The sequence below is a fragment of the Peromyscus californicus genome, unplaced genomic scaffold, assembly GCF_007827085.1.
Source record: "Peromyscus californicus insignis strain IS unplaced genomic scaffold, ASM782708v3 Scaffold_12__1_contigs__length_115047231, whole genome shotgun sequence".
NCBI classification, from domain to species: domain Eukaryota; kingdom Metazoa; phylum Chordata; class Mammalia; order Rodentia; family Cricetidae; genus Peromyscus; species Peromyscus californicus.
In genome coordinates, this window is record NW_026294413.1 from 17,195,773 (window position 1) to 17,212,869 (window position 17,097).

The window sequence follows — 17,097 nt, forward strand, 5'->3', positions numbered from 1 at the left end:
ATAATTTCAACAATATCATTTTTTATCCACCTCCATGTGGTAGCATTTATCATTGCAATTATAATTTATAGACAGGTAAATATATGTTAAATTGAGCTATGACAAATACTTCATACGACATTGAATTACCTTGATTTCACTTGATTATACTGGACATGTTTTTTTTAATTTGCTCAATTGCTAAAATTATTTCAACCATTAGATAGTTCATCTTATAATTTGAATGCAAAATATCACCCACCAATTGATGTATTTAGCTAGCTTATCCCAAGCTTTGGAGGTGTTTGCAGTGGTTTAGGAAGTTTTATGTAGCAGAGCCTGGCTAATGGTTCTGATTATCTGGGGAGGGCTTTTAGGGTTACAATCTGCTCTATTTTCTGTCCTGTATCTACTTCATCGACAGTGCCTTCTGGATAAGCCATTACAAGTTTCCACCTGTAAAAAAGTACTGCTCCATCTCCTGTACCTCATTGGCCGTGACAGACAGTGACCTCTGGAACTGTGAGCTAACATGTACACCTCCTCCACCAAGTTGCTTCCATCAAGTGTCACATCATGACAGAGTAAAAATAATTAATGTATATTGTATACAAATATAAATGATGTCTTCAAAGTCTATATTCTATTTTTTACACAGTCTGGGATTATTTTGTGTTAATGTATGCATATGTTTTGTGAATAAGGATAGTTTCTACTTTATCAAATTTATTTCCGTGTTTTACTTTTTCATACATGTATATGCTGAAGACTAAAGATAGTATCTCATACCATCTACACTCTTTTTTCTTACTTCTGCCAATTGTTCCCAAAGCAATGTTTTTTCTACTTCCAAGTGCTATATACTGTCATAATTAAGGTTTCTACTTCTGTGAGGAGACACCATGACATAGCAACTCTTATAAATAAAAGCAATTAGCTGGGGCTGGCTTACAGGTTCAGAAGTTTAATTCATTATTGTCAAGATAGGAAGCATGGAGCCACAAGGCACACATGGTGCTGGAGAAGGAGCCGAGAGTTTTACATCTGGATTGGCAAGCAGCTGGAAGAGAGTGTGACCCTGGGCCTAGCTGGAGATTCTGAAACCTAAAAGCCAACCCCTAGTAGCAAATTTGCTAGAGAAAGATCATACCTATCCTAACAAGGCCAAACCTCCTAACAGTGCCACTCCCAGGGGGCCTACTTTGGCCATTTTTATTCAAATCACCATATATACACATGATTTTATCTTTATAAAATGTGAGAATTATGGGGCTGGAGATACAACTTAGTGGTTTTGAGCACTAGCTCTTGCAGTGGACATGGTTTTGATTCCCAGCAATATCATGTCATGCTACATCTAGCAGTAACACAGTACAGAAAGTAAGACAACATCTTCTAGCTTTTGTGAGCACCAGAAATGCACACATTTGATTGGTGCAGACATGCCACTCATGCATATAAAACAAATAAATCCAATCATTTTCTTTTTTATTATTGAAAATAGATTCTTTTCTCACACAATATATCCCAATCACAATTTCCTTTCCCCCCACAATGAGCCTGTCTTTGTTTCTCAGTCATTTGAAAGTCCTCTATTGAGGATGCTCTGTTTAGATGTGTACCTGACTTTTAGATTAGATTATTTGGTACTTGATATCTAGTTTCTAAAGTTCTTTTTGTAATTTAGATATTAATCCTCGAGCACATGTGGAGTTGATAAAAATCTTTTACTGTTATGTAGGCTACCACTTTCTCCAATTAATGGTGTCCTTTGCCTTACAGAAGGTTTTAAATTTTATGAGATACCACTTATTAAGCATAAATGAATAAATTAATAGTTAATATCTTACTGCCTACTTATAGTGAGCAGCCATTCCAGCTTTGATCTGGAAGTTCCAACCCCCACTGAGGCTTTGGTAACTATCATGCCTACAAGGTGGGGCCAAGAGAGGACCCTGAAGACCTGAGATCCGGATGTGCCACCTCTCTTGGTTCCTGGACCCTGGACGCTAGAGCGAGACCGAGCACAGTTCTCCAGAGAACACCACTGAACTGTGCTACACCTTTCCCAGACCCTGTTACCTATCCCTTCATTTGTGAGTTACCCCACAAAATAAACCTCCCTTTTAACTACGTGGAATTGCCTTAATAATTTCACCAATACCTACTCTATTGGTGTTCTGTTCAGAAAGTTGCCTCATGTGTCAATGCATTTACAGCTATACCCTGCATTCTCTTCTATCAGGATCTGTATATATCAGGCTATATGTTAAGATCTCTGATCCATATGAACTTGAGTTTTGTGCAGGGTGATAAGTATGGATCTATTTGCATTTTTCTACATACATGCAGACATCCAGTTTAAGCAGCCTAATTTGCTGTACTTCTGGATTATTTTTTTAAAATCAGGTGTCCATAGGTTTTTGGATTTATGTTTGGGCCTTCAGTTAGATTCCATTGATCACTGTGTCTATATTTTGCCAGTATCTTGTAATTTTTATTACTATAGCTCTGTAGTACAACTCAAAATCAAAGATGGTTATACTTCCAGGAGTTCTTTATTTTTCAGAATTGGTTTTAAATGATGGTAGTCTGATAAGACACAGGGGACTATCTCAAATTTTCCTATCTATTGAGACTTGCTTTGTGACCAAGTATGTGATAAGTTTTGGAGAATGTTTTGTGTGGTGCTGAGAAGAAGGTATATTCTTCTGTGTTGTGTGATATATTCTGTAAATATCTGTTAGACCCTCTTGGTTTATAATGTCCATTAGCTCCTGTATTTCTCTGTTAAGTATTGTTTGGATGAACTTTCCTTTGGTTAAAGGTTAATTGAAGACTACTGCTATCAACAGGTGAGGGTTAATATATGATTTAAGCTGTAGTAATGTTTCTTTTACAAAATGTTCCTTGTTTTAGAGAATAGATGTTAAGAATTGAAATGTCATGTTGGATGATTTTTTTCCTTGGAAGAGTACATAGTGTCTGTCCCCATCTCTTTTAATCAGTTTTGGTTTGAAATCTATTTGGCTTGATATTAAATTGGCTGCATCAGCTTGGTTCTTAGGTCTATTTTCTTGGAATTTCTTTTCTCATCACTTTACCCATAGGCAATATCTATTCTTGATGATGAGGTGTTTTTCTTGGATGCATGTAGCACGAATCTTAAAGAGTCTTATTAATAAAATCAACCCCAAGGCCAGTAATTGGGGTAAATGCTGGAAAATCAGAGGAGCAGAACAATCCACAACTTCCTCACCTTGCTAGTTTCTCAGCTGATCCTATTTCCTCAGACTGGAAACCTCTGTGTCCTCATCCGGAATGAATCTCAGCTGAACTGCTGCTTGAAAGCCTGAAAGCTTAACCAGCCAAATGCTTCTAGTTTCTGGTCTTCATGCTTTATATATCTTTCTGTTTTTGCCATCACTCCCTGGAATTAAAGGCTCACTTCTTGGGATTAAAGGTGTGTGTCACCATGCCTGGCTGTTTCCAATGTGGCCTTGAACTCACAGAGATCCAGAGGGATTTCTACCTCTGGAATGCTAGGATTAAAGGTGTGAGTGCCACCATTTCTAGCATTTGTGTCTAGTGGCTGTTCTGTCTCTGACCCCAGATAAGTTTATTAGGGTGCACAATATTTTAGGGAACACAATACCAACACAGATGCTTCAGAATGAATACTGTTTTCACATCCATTCTGTTAGTTTATGCCTTTTTATTGGATAATTGAGATCACTGATATTGAGCAATTTCAATGACCAATGATTGTTGTTTCCTGTTATGTTGTTGTGTTGCTTGTGGTCATGATGGTTGTGGGGTGTGTGTGTGTCAGTGTATGTGTGTGTTTCTCTTTTTTTGACAGTCCTGGTGAGAGATTATTTGTTTCCTCTGTTTTCATGCATTTAGTTACCCTACTTGAGTTGAAGAGTTCTTTCCAGCCCCTTCTGTAGAGCTGGATTTGTACATAGATATTTTTTAATTTGACTTAACAACACAATATCTTATTTTCTCCATCATATTAGTTATAAGCTTTTTCTTTTTTTTTCCTTTTTATTAAAATAGAAAAGGGGAAATATGGTGATATTTTATTTGTATTAAAATGTTATTTGTATGTTAATAAATAAAGTTGCCCGGGGGTCAGAGCTATTAGCAAGCCATAGGAAAGCAGGGCAGTGGTGGCGTACGCTTGTAATTCCAGCACTTGATAGGCAGAGCTGGGTAAGTCTCTGTGTGTTCAGGGATACAGCCATATTGGATACACATGCCTTTAATCTTAATACCAAACATGGAAAACCTGGAGGCCTATACAGACAGGCCGTGAGGAGGCGGTCATGTGGTTGGGTTTACAACCAATGAGAAGGCAGGACAGGAACTCTATATAAAGACTTTAACACAGGGGTAGCTCTGGTTCGGAGAGGTAGGACCACCGCAGGAGGAAGGGTAAGGTTTTAGCTCTTAGCTCTGACCTCTTGGCTTTCTTCTTTGCATTGGTTCTGTGTTTCTTATTTAATAAGAAGGTTGGATACATCTACATTTAGATATTTTTTTAATTTGACTAAACAATAGAATATCTTATTTTCTCCATCTGTGGTGACTGGAAATTTTGCTAGGTATGATAAGTCTTGGTTAACATCTGTGGTCTCTTCTAATAAAGAGCACATCTGTCCAGGTCCTTCTGGCTTTGGAGTGTCCATTAGCAATCGGGTGTAATTCTGATAGGTCTGCCTTTATATGTTACTTAGTCTTTTGCCCTTGTAGCTTTTTAATATTATTACTTTTTCTTTTCTTTTTTTTTTCGGTTTTTTGAAACAGGGTTTCTCTATGTAGCTTTGAGCCTTTCCTGAAACTCACCCTGTAGCCCAGGCTGGCCTTGAACTCACAGAGATCCACCTGCCTCTGCCTCCCAAGTGCTGGGATTAAAGGCATGCGCCACCACCACCCGGCTTTAATATTATTTCTTTATGATGTATGTTTAGTGTTTTGGTTATTATGTGGCAGGTGATTTTATTTTTGTTGCAATCTACTGGGTATTATGTATGCTACTTGTACCTTTATAAGCATCTCCTTGTTTATGTTGAAAAAAAATTTTATGTGATTTTGTTGAAATATTTTCTGGCCACTTGAGCTGGGTTTCTTAGTCTTTCTCAATTACTATTATTCTTAGGTTTTGTCTTTTCATATTTTACCAAATTTCCTGGATATTTCAAGCCAGGGAATTTTTCTGTATCACATTTTCTTTGAGGAATGTATCTATTTCTTCTGTCATATCTCCAATGACTGAGATTCTCTCTTCTATCTCTTGTATTCTGTTGCTGAAGCTTGCCTTTGTATTTCCTGTTTGAATTCTTAAATTTTTATTTCCAGAATTCCCTCAGTTTGTGCTTTCTTTATTGCTTCTATATTCATGTCAAGTCTTGAACAGTTTGCTCTTTTCCTTCAATTATTTTTTCTTGACTTTCTTTAAAGGATTTATTCATTTTCTCTAGTTGTTTGTTTGGATTTTCCTGGCTTTCTTTGAGGGATTTATTATTTCCACCAATTGTTTGTGTTTTCCAGCATTTCTTTTAGGGTTTTATTAGTGTTCTTTAAGAACCTCTGTCATCTCTCTGGTTTTAAGGTTGTTTACTTGTGCTTCAGCAATGTTGGAATATTTGAGCCTTCTGTGGTAGGATAGTTCGGCTTTAGTAGAGATATATACCTGGCTGCTATTGATTATGTTCTTAGGCTGGTGTCTAGGCATTTGAGTTCTGAGTGAGTAAAGGTCTACATGCTGATTTCAGGCTTTGTCTTTATTAGGTAGCTGTTTTGTTTCTTCGTGCATCCCACATTCTGGGATTGTAGGGTTTTTATTGTTGTTGTTGCTGTTGTATTGTTTGTATTGTTTTTCTTCCTCTTTGTTTTTCTTTTTCCTTTCTGAAAGTGTTAGGGGTGGAACTCAGGGTGGTCTTTTGCCCTACAACTGACTTAGCCCAGAACAAACGGACCATGTATTGCCTGTTTTACTTCTGCTGGAATATTTACAAGGAATATCTATTGGTGTTGCAGGCTGAGATTCAGTGATAAGTTCAGGGAGGGACGTCAGGAAAGGATGGTGCTGTGGATATCATTCTGTATAAATAAAACACTGATTGGCCAGTGGCCAGACAGAAAGTATAGGTGGAACAAGGAGAGAGGAGAATTCTGGGAAGTGGAAGGCCGAGTGGGGAGACACAGCCAGCCACAGCCATGACAAGAAGCATGTGAAGATGCCAGTAAGCCACGAGCCACATGGCAATGTACAGATTTATGGAAATGGATTAATTTAAGCTGTAAGAACAGTTAGCAAGAAGCCTGCCACGACCATACAGTTTGTAAGCAATATAAGTCTCTGTGTTTATTTGGTTGGGTCTGAGCGGCTGTGGGACTGGTGAGTGACAGAGATTTGTCCTGACTGTGGGCCAGGCCAGAAAACTCTAGCTACAAATGGTGCCCAACATAGGGCAAGAGCTTCCACCTAAAACCTGAGTAAAAAGATTCTAAAACGGAGCTAAAAACAGTTCCTAGTTCTCTCTCTCAAGTTAGCAGCAGCCTGCTTGTTTGAGCTACTATAGCAGGTTCCTGGCATGCATACTCAACCTGTGTATGGCGGGAATGAGGCCTCTGCAAGTGGCACATTAAGCTGTGTGGTTGATTTAGCCTTTGCTAGTACAAAACAAAAAGAGGTTTCTGGGCTACACACTGCTTTGATAGAAGGATAGACCCACTATTTCTGAGAATTGATGATTCCCAGAGCTGGTGGAAAACATACCACCACCATGTTGGTAAGCTGAAGAGGATGGAGGTAGCAGGCACAGGGCAGTTTCAGTCTTAGAATGCTGCAGTTTAAAGCAGTAGGTTCAAGGTAATATAAAAAAAATAAGCCACGTAAAGATGGCTACCACACAGAAAATCTGGATTATGTTCTCTTTGATATTCATAACTGAAAAAAAAATATTTGATTGCAAAAGCTGTTGAGTTATGGCAAAATGTATATTTTAAAGGTACCTTGACTTCAAAATTTGGATGTAAGAATGTGTTGCTTTGAAAAGTAGGCTCTACTTTTGTTTCCACAGAAAGCCAGAGGCTATGGATTTGTTCCAGATTAAGATACATCAGGTTTGACCAGCCAAGACCCCCTGAAAGGTCTCTGATGACACCATGGCCCAGATGATCCAACATCCAGAATGGTTTAAAGGCAACTGGCTCAGACAATACAGCCTCATGGACTATTCCATAATCCTAAAATTTTCTTTGTGTCCCCATAAGATACAGCGCCCCCCTCCAGCAGGAAGTAGTAAGAGAAGCTATGCCCAAATTCCCAAATTATATGTAATTTTACTATGTTAAGGTTAAAACCTTCCTTTTTGAAAAAAAGAAAAGAGAAAGTGCTGTGGATATCATTCTGTATAAATAAAACACTGATTGGCCAGTGGCCAGACAGAAAGTATAGGCAGGACGAGGAGAGAGGAGAATTCTGGGAAGTGGAAGGCTGAGTGGAGAGACACTGCCAGCCACAGCCATGACAAGAAGCATGTGAAGATGCCAGTAAGCCATGAGCCATGTGGCAAGGTACAGATTTATGGAAATGGATTAATTTAAGCTGTAAGAATAGTTAGCAAGAAGCCTGCCATGGCCATACAGTTTGTAAGCAATATAAGTCTCTGTGTTTACTTGGTCGGGTCTGAGCAGCTGTGGGACTGGCGAGTGACAGAGATTTGTCCTGACTCTGGGCCAGGCTAGAAAACTCTAGCTACAGGATGGTCTTTGGTGTCCATAAGAGTTGTGCACAGCAGGAAAGAGAAACTTTGGCTAGCATTTTCTGGCAGTTTTCTGGAGAATACATAGGGATTGGGTCTGGGGAAAGAGAAATAGTGGAGAAGTTCCACGGGCAGCCTACCTGGTCTTTGGGCAGGCGTGGCCACTAGTAAAAGGGGGTATTTTTCTAAATTGGGGACTGTGCCTCAGGGATTTGGGGTGTGAAGTTAATCCAGGATGGGCTGGTATGTGGGATCCACAAGAGGAATGAGATATACAAGTGTAAGATAAGGTGCAAGTGGTGTTTTGTTGCTGTACTAGTGAGGAGCCGTTCAATGTAAGAACCAGATATGTGAGATATCATATTATACTAACCTTTCTGAGAATGTATTAAATTGTTGAGATTTTTTCATTTATGTCCATTTTCATATAAATTATATAAATTTGATATTTATGACTATAAATTTTCTATTTTGTATTTACACTTAAAATTTTTTCATTTTTCAATTTAATAATTTTTATTCTATTTCTTACTATTTAAAACTATTACAAATTTAAATATGTTTCGATCATATTCTTCTTCCCTGCCAAGTCCTTTCATATCATCTCTTCCTCCCTATACACTGAATTTTATGTTCTTTCTGAAAAAAAAAGCACAACTACAAAACACCCAATACCAAGAAAACAGATATAACACCACCCAAAAGAAAAAGCAACACACACACACAAACAAAAAACCTCCTAACTGTAACCAAGTAGAAGCACACATAAAAGAACTATGGCTTAGATTATTTATGGTCAGTTCCTCCTGATTGTGAGGCCTGTCCTTGAATGGTTCCTATACCCAGTGTCACTCAATTTGAGAAAATTGATATTCCCTCTCCCAGCAGGTATAAGTGACAGTTCCATTGTTAACCTTGACCCTAATGGCTAGGTATTCATTCATCCAGTCATTATACAAAAACATACAAAAATAAAATATACAAGATAAAACAAAAAATGTCACATCAAAGTTGAACAAGATAAAATTAAATAATATGAAAAGGACCAAAGAGAAGACACAAGGAGCAGAGACCCACTGATTTGCACACATAGGAATAGCATAAAAATACTAAACTAGAAGCCACAAGGAAAGTTCAGGGGACATGGTACAGACCATCACAGGCCCTGAATCAACCCCTGTGAGTTCATATGAGCTTCTCTCACTTTGATTTAGATGCCCTCTCTTCTTGCTCTCTTCCATCCTCTCTGGCTCTTACATTCTTTACACCTCCCCTTTCACTGGTTTCCCTGAGCTCAGAGGGGAGGGGTATGATGGAGGCATCTCACTTAAGGCTAAGTGGTCCTCATAGATCATGGCCTTTTTCAGTCATTTTCACCAATGTTTTCTCCTGCTGTTGATGGGAACAAATATAGAGACTCTACACAGAGAATGAAAGAAGTTGGACCACTTAGCACTGGGGCTAATGGTTAAAATGGTTTTTTTGAGTTTGGAGATCAATGACTTAAGAATGCAGATGGGCTGGGAGCTGTGAAGGGGCAGAGTGTTCAAAGAGGATCTGTTTAGTAAGTCCTCTGGAAATGGAGTACAGAGTGAAGAGAGGCCACAGCAGAAGGTCTACAGAGCTGTTAATGAGTTTGTGGACTGGACTAGGAGGAATGGAGAGAGAGATGAAGGGCTGCAGTTAACCTACTAGTTACTTTGTTAAGAGTGGCCTGTGCATTTCCAGAGAGTGTGTACTGCAGTTTGGGGCTAGGATAAAACAAAGAGTAGTTGAATGGAGGTTAGGAGAGGTAGTGGGATCAATCAGAGATGAGGTTGAAAGCAGAGGCTGCCTCATATCTTGGGGATGGGACAAGGACATTGACTTGGTGGAAAAGAGGAAGAAGTGAAGATCTACAGTTGACCTACCTGGCTCCCTGGAAGGAGTGACCTGTAGATTCCCAGAGAGTGCATGCTAGAGTTAGGGGCTGGAAAAAAAGGAAGGAATGAGGGGGGAGGGGCGGTTAGGTAGGGAAGATTTGTTGGATCCACTGGAGATGAGAGGAACTAGGGGAGATTGCAAGAGGTGTTCTGTTACAGAGCTGAGTATGAGACTCAGACATTTGATTTGGAGGAGCAAAAGGAGAGGTGAAGGTTTGAGGTCTGCTTCCCTGTTTGTGGTGCCTGAGAGTTTGAAGGGAGTGCTTGCTGGAGTGGAGGGGTGGGATAAAACAGTGAGTGAGAGGGTGGAGGTTTGGAGGGTAAGATCTGTGAAGTCCACTGGAGAGTGGGACAGGAGGGAAGGGCAAGATTCATCAGGTGATCTGTGGCAGAGACAAGCATGAGACTGGTGGACTGGATTTCAAAAGGCTGAGGAAAATGTATCTGGTGTGAGCCTACCTGTTTACCTTACCAGAGTGTACTGTTGGTCCCCAGGGAGTGTCTGCTGGAGTTGGGGGCTGTACAAAGCAAAGAGCTGTTGGAGTGAGATTATATATATAACCCTGACATATTTTATCCCTTAATAATATAAAGTAATTAACTGGCATCTGCATAGCACATTTCTGTTTAATAATTACAGAACTGCCTATACATACATCTTTATATATGCATGTTTATGTTTGTTGTTTTTAAAACAGGGTCTTACAATGTAGCACAGGCTGATTTCAAGCACACCACAACCATCTGTATCATATCCTGAGTGCAGGTAGTTAAATTATGCTATGAAAGAAAAATAAAATATAATTTAATAGCATAGTGTTCGTAAAAACTCTTAATAGAATGTAGATCATTTAACTCTATTAGTATTTAATAAAAGAAAATAAAACATGAATATCTATATCTATATCTATAAAATTTATAGGTAATCACTGAGTTTATTTGCAGTGATTATTTCATCAGAGTCATTTTTCTTTGAATCAAAATGCAGCAATGTGAAATATTCCTTCTTAATAATTCTTTAGAGTAGCTCGGTAGTTTATGAATAACTAAAACCATTAACCTTTAAAATACATTTAATTATATCCTTGCATCAGAAAGATACTTAAGGATGTACATGCAATACGTTCTACCTAATGAATGAAATAGTTCATTACCTGCATATGTATATTTGAGATAGCTGTGATGAGAAACAGAAAAAAAGACAATTCCAAACATTTCTTTATTCTGAATGATTCATGACACCAAATAGCTCTTTGCATATCATCAAAACAAAACAAAGAAAAAAGGAGTAAGAAACTGCTGTGAGACTCAGTAAGCTAAATATGAGCAGATGTTAGCAAAGTGTTGCCATCACTCAAAAATGGAAAAACCCAGTGTGTTTTCCCTTATTTGGCCATATAAACAATCCCAATCTGTTATTCTTTGCTATTATAAAATCCTCACTGATTTCCTTAACTGTTCTCAGTCTTACTCCTACTACATTTCTATATTTGTTGTTATTCCTACTTAATAAGCCATGAAGGCTGCCAGAGTACTTCTTCCCCATTTATGTGTCTGCTACCTTGCTGCTACCCACAAAGTTCTATTTCTTCTTTGTGAGTGTAAATTTATATTAGATATATTGTATTTTTTATATACTCTAAAGTGAGTTAAATTGGAAAATAAGCAACACAGTTTTAATAAAATAGTCACAATAACATAATCCCCCATTTAAAGTGCAAGCTTTTGAACACTACACATGTGTAGTAAATTTTAAAAATTGTGGGTTTTTTTCTGAACTGTTTTAATTAGATTAGCAGATTCAATGTGATTATCTCAGTATTCATTGGGTGTACGTTCTTTGTACCCAACTCTATGGTGAGTGCAGCAAAACTAGTGACTATAAGTGTGAAAATAATATTTACAAGTATCAAAGAATGAATGAAGGTAGAAAGAACAAAAAACATTTATGAATGATATCTCAAATGTACCAGTAAAACAAATGCAAAAATCAAAATTGTAGTTGGTGGTCACTAAGCTTAGAGGTATCCAGGTAATTCTATACAACTAGAAATAAAGCATGAACATATGATATCTCCTGTTAGTTTGTTTAGAGTATATAACTAGTAAATAATTAAGTTACTAAGCCTGATCTGCTTTATTTCAAGGAGAAACATAGTCCTGCCTGTCACTACTACAATTTCCACAGCATAACTACAGTACAATTCTAAAGCTTTGAATTTTACCATTTGTCAAAATCTCTGACACCTATAATTAATAGACAAATAAATGTTGAACCTGTTGTAGTGTTACATAGGAGAGAAAGCTTAAAGCAGTAAAGATACAAATATTAAATCAGAATGACTGGTTAATATTTCAATTCACTCTATTAAAATATCATCAGAGCATTAATAATTTCTGTTAAATTTAAAAGCCTTGAGTCTTCCTTACTTAAGAGTTCACTAGTATTTCTAGTAATGACGATAAGAATAAACATATTTGTGCTGTTTCTCATCTTAGATTAAAAAAATACTTTAAAGTCCTTATCATTTTGAAAGACTGGGTATTGCTGTTCACAATCATGGTGATGATTTTTTAAAATATATTGATTTTGTATGATGTCTTGAAGTCTATGTCAGAACTGGTTGTCACCATTGTCAAGTATTTTTTCACATCGATTCTGATAAAGCTCTATTTTCCTTCTGTTATCAATGCTATCAAAGTCATATAAGTGTCATACTCATTTACTAGTATATGTGATATAATCCTTGCTGCTCAAAATTAATTGATTAGCTTTTAATGTGATACAAAAAACTACAAATGCTACCCAGGAGGTGAAAGAAATAGTTATCTAGTGACAGCCATCTCCAGGAACTAGGAAAAATATTTGAAAATGAAATAAAAGAAATGATACTATTATAGCAACATAAAAATAAAAAACAAGAGAAAAAATTTTTAAGGACATGAAAGATATATACATCTATAAGATTGGGTAGAAAGTAAAGAATGCTGGAGAAGACAAAAAAGAGCAGGAACAAAACAATGAAATAAATAAAGAATTTGGTTAATGTATAAATTATAGGGAGCATAAATTTGTCGTTCAGAAAAATTAATTTAGAAAATTAGCATTATTTAAATCTTTAAAGTCCCTACAAACAATTCTAGTGTGCAATGAATCCTCATGAAATTAAACTGCAGTATCATTTTCAAAGATTGAAATGACAGGAAATTTTCTATGAAAGTATCAAAAATATTGTAGAATCAAAGTCATCTTATACAAAGAGACCAGAGCAAGTGGTATCACAATATCTGAATTTAAAATACATTCAGAGTACAGCACCAACTCATGGAGATATAGATCAATGGAAAGAGTAGAGAACCTATAAATACATTTATTCATTAAAGAGTGGAGAAACTATAAATACGTTTATTCATTTTCATCAAATTCTCTGTAATGAGGGCAACAAAAAAATAACTGAAAAGAATCAATTAAAGGTGTACTGCAGAATCTGCAGAAGCATAAACTGAATCCTTGTTCACCCCATTTTACAAAATACCATACATAAAGATTTATGTGTAAGAAAATAAAATGTAAATCATAAAGGAAGAAGACTGGAAGGATAATTGTCAGTATTGGTACTGGCAATGTTTTCAGATGGGACAACAAATGCATGGGTAACAAAAGCAGACATTGATCAATGAGATTACTTTACACTCCAGAGTTCTGCCTATGAAAGTTGAAAATGTTTTTTTGTTGTTGTTTTGTTTTGTTTTGACTGTTTTCCAAAGAGAAAGATAATGAAGGTGTGGGATTGGATTGGCAGGAAAATGGGAAGAAATGAGAAAGGAAAGATGATCAGCATATATTACATGAAAAAAATCATTTTCATTTAAAGAAAGGAAACTTCCCCACTCCCATGCCTTCTAGATAACAACTTGCTGCAAAGAACCTCTGTTCCTTGAGCTAGTTTAAATAAGTCAGATGAGCAAAAACAAGTATCATTTCACGTGTCATTATATAGTCGTAACCGATATCTTATAAATTAAAATAAATAGCTTTCTGGGTCTCTTATTACTAAGCAATAAATACTACTCAGGTTTTCTTGTAGTAAGTAACATCATCTTTCTAGAATCAATTACAGAACCATGCTGCTTTTCTCACTGCACTGTGTACATTGGCACAAAATTTTATACACGGGTTTTAGAAATATAAGTTTATATCTTGTTTAATTTAGAGATAAACACTCCTGTCTTACAGGATGTTAGAATTGTTATTTGCTTTGAATATTCACAATATTATCCACTAAATAAATAAATCATATACTAAGCAATCAATAGAGCAATATTAGTATGAATTAACATAATACAAAATTAAATAAAATTATTAGCAACCTTGTTGTCTTTCTTTAAAGCTGTAAGCAATGGCTGTCCTAATCAGCAACTACAACTCTGCTGCTACCAGCAGTCATTTGGCTGTGAGGCCTGCAGCCTGAGGGGATTCTGTTCCCTCAGGCACTGACTCTTTCAAAGCTTTAAGGGGAACTTATCTAAATCTCTGTCCCTCTAAAAAACTCAAGATTAAAGTTTGATGTGGAATTCTGTTCATCAGAGAGGCTGAGTAGAAAGGAACTCACATCCTCTCCTTGGTGGCATCTCCAAAAAAGCTGCTCATCCTTCCCCCAGTCCCTACTTAAAGCCCTTCTCCACAAGGTTCCTCCCTACCACTTTCTCTCCGTTTGTTGCTGACTCAGCCTCTTGATCACAGGTTAATTTTATTTAATTAATGTAAGAATGAATTAATGTAACAAACATACCACGTCTTTGCATCATTAAACAAATATTCCAGGGCATAAACAAAAAAAAAATAACATGCCATGAAACAATATTCTACCACACAGTCTTTTCTTAAAATGTAATTGATTATATATAGAGTAAGATCACTTCAAAATATGTAGATATTGTTGCCATCTACCCTCTGACAAAGATGAAAGCTGCTGTGAATATGAAAGGAAAAATGTGGTTTGATATTATAAATGCATCAGTTGTATTTTCTGGTTTAAGCCTAATATCACTAAATCGTTAGTAAATGTGTTGGGTTAATACGCGTTCTAATGAGAACTGAATTCTCCTCTGCCAGCATTGACTCTAGTTCTTGTAAACCAGGCCTTAACTTTCAGGCCTTCTTCTGTGTAAGTGTACACATGGCACCTAACAACTTTACAAATGTTAGGGCCATATGTGCAAGTTTGAAACTTTCCCAAGTGCAATTGAGCGAACCATATTTACCTAGTTTTCTCTGTCTTCAGCTGGGCTGATTTTCATTTCACTTGACATGTCCAGGACAGGTTCTACTCCTGACATAGCATTTTCTTCACTGTGGATGGTGCATCCATTCATTAATATTGTTAAAATCATTAATATTGTTAATATCCTTAGCATGCCACCATGATACATTTGGTAGGAGTATGCCGAGTCAAATAAGCAGAGAATTTTGTGTTGTCTATGTGAAATAGAGTCTAGAGTATCATGCTTATCAAACTTGTAAATTTTTCTGTGTATGCAAAGGTTGGACATAGCTAAATAAGAACCTTGTACATGGCTGTCAAAGCATATATTACGATGAGGAATTCGAACAGACTGATATTTAGAATCAAAAGTATATCTTGAATTGGCCTTTGGCAGTAAGAAAAACATTATAATATACACTTAAATATTAAATTAATATCACAAAAGTGTAATTCAAAATTTGGAAATATTGTATCTGACAAGAACCCCTAAGATGTGACACATTGGTGCAGGAAAGATTGCTCAGGACTTAAAAGCACTGGCTACTCTTGCAGAGGACCAAGGATCAATTTCCAGCCTTACATGGCTAATCATAACATATAGTCACCCCAGTTCCAGGGTCTGACTTCCACTTCTAGCCTTGATAGGCACCAGGTATGCCTACAGATGGTGCATAGATGTAAGGCAAATGAAACATTCCTGCACATGAAATGTAAAAATAAATAAAGTTTCCAGAATTTCAAAATGCGTATGAGGGCCAGAGGACAACTTGTTAGGGTTCTCTTCTCCCACAACATGGGTTTTAAGGGTAATATAATGCATCATGCTTGAATTCTGACATCTTTATCTCAAGGGACATCTTACTGGTACAAGTACTATAATATAAGAGATAAATATTATAAATATTATGATTGACTCATATATTTTAACTATAGGGGGATTCGATAATAAAGAAAGCATGGTAAATTAAAAAAAATTAGGAAAACCAGTGCTAAGTCAAATTAAAAAGGAATATTACACACTCAATGCTGTCTATTTTAATTTATACAAGTGAAATGGAAATTTTTTGAAAAACCTCAGGTTTCTACAGTTTGAGCATAGGGCTAATGAAAAATGAAAATGTTCCCTTCCTTAGCTTTACATTTGCATTTATTACTGAAAATAGGTAAAAAAAAAATCATTAGATCTTTTTAGAAGAGCTGGGAATCAAAACACTTTCCTAAATTTGTATGTTTAATTATACTGAAAAGAAGTTGAATGAGGTAAAAGAAAATGTAGTAGTCAAATATTGCAAGTACAATTGTAAGAAAAAAGTGTAAGTTTAGGCAAATGAACATATAAATTGCAGCTACACTATCTACTGCCATTAACAGATACTTTCTTATTATAACATATATTATTAATATCAACTTTGTAGGCCAAAAATCTGCAGCAATTAAAAAGTCAATTGAAGCTAATTCTATTTATCAAATTTGACTGCTTAGACCCATTATGAGGGTCACATGTTTTTACTTCCCTATTGCCTTTGAGCTGATACTACTTTTTCTTCTTCATAATTCCTTTAATTTTTCATTTCAGCTATAATCTGAATTAATTTAAGATCTCTGTATTCCATATTTCTAAGCAGAAAAGCCAGATATCTGGATGTGACTTTAATGCTCTGAAGTCAAAGAAGTGAAACAACAGAAACTATTTTGTCTCTTTAAATAGCAAAACAAATTTATTCAATGATTGTATTGAATCTAGATGTAGAATATGTGCGTGCCTCATGAGATCATGCCAAAAACAGATATTGTTATTCTCTGGAGAACCGGTATAGATGAAGGTCTGGAAAAAGCTTAAAAGGAAAAGATAATGGAAGGAACAGAGCATAGAACTATGGAGCTAAAACAGATGGAAAATTATGTTATCATAGGAGAGTCAAAGTTGTTGGCAATGAGGAAAGGGAAGAATGATTTCCACTTGAGAGGACAATGCTTAAGACTCAGGACTTCAGCTGTAGAGAGAAGTAAAACCTGGCATGGAAAGTTCCATCCCCTGTAGTGACTGGCTATACAGTGAGGCCAGTTGGCACTGTATCAAGAACAAGGGACCCAGTCTGTTCAGAGGAAGTTAGTAGTGATAAAATGAACAAAGGATGTAATATACTTCAGAAA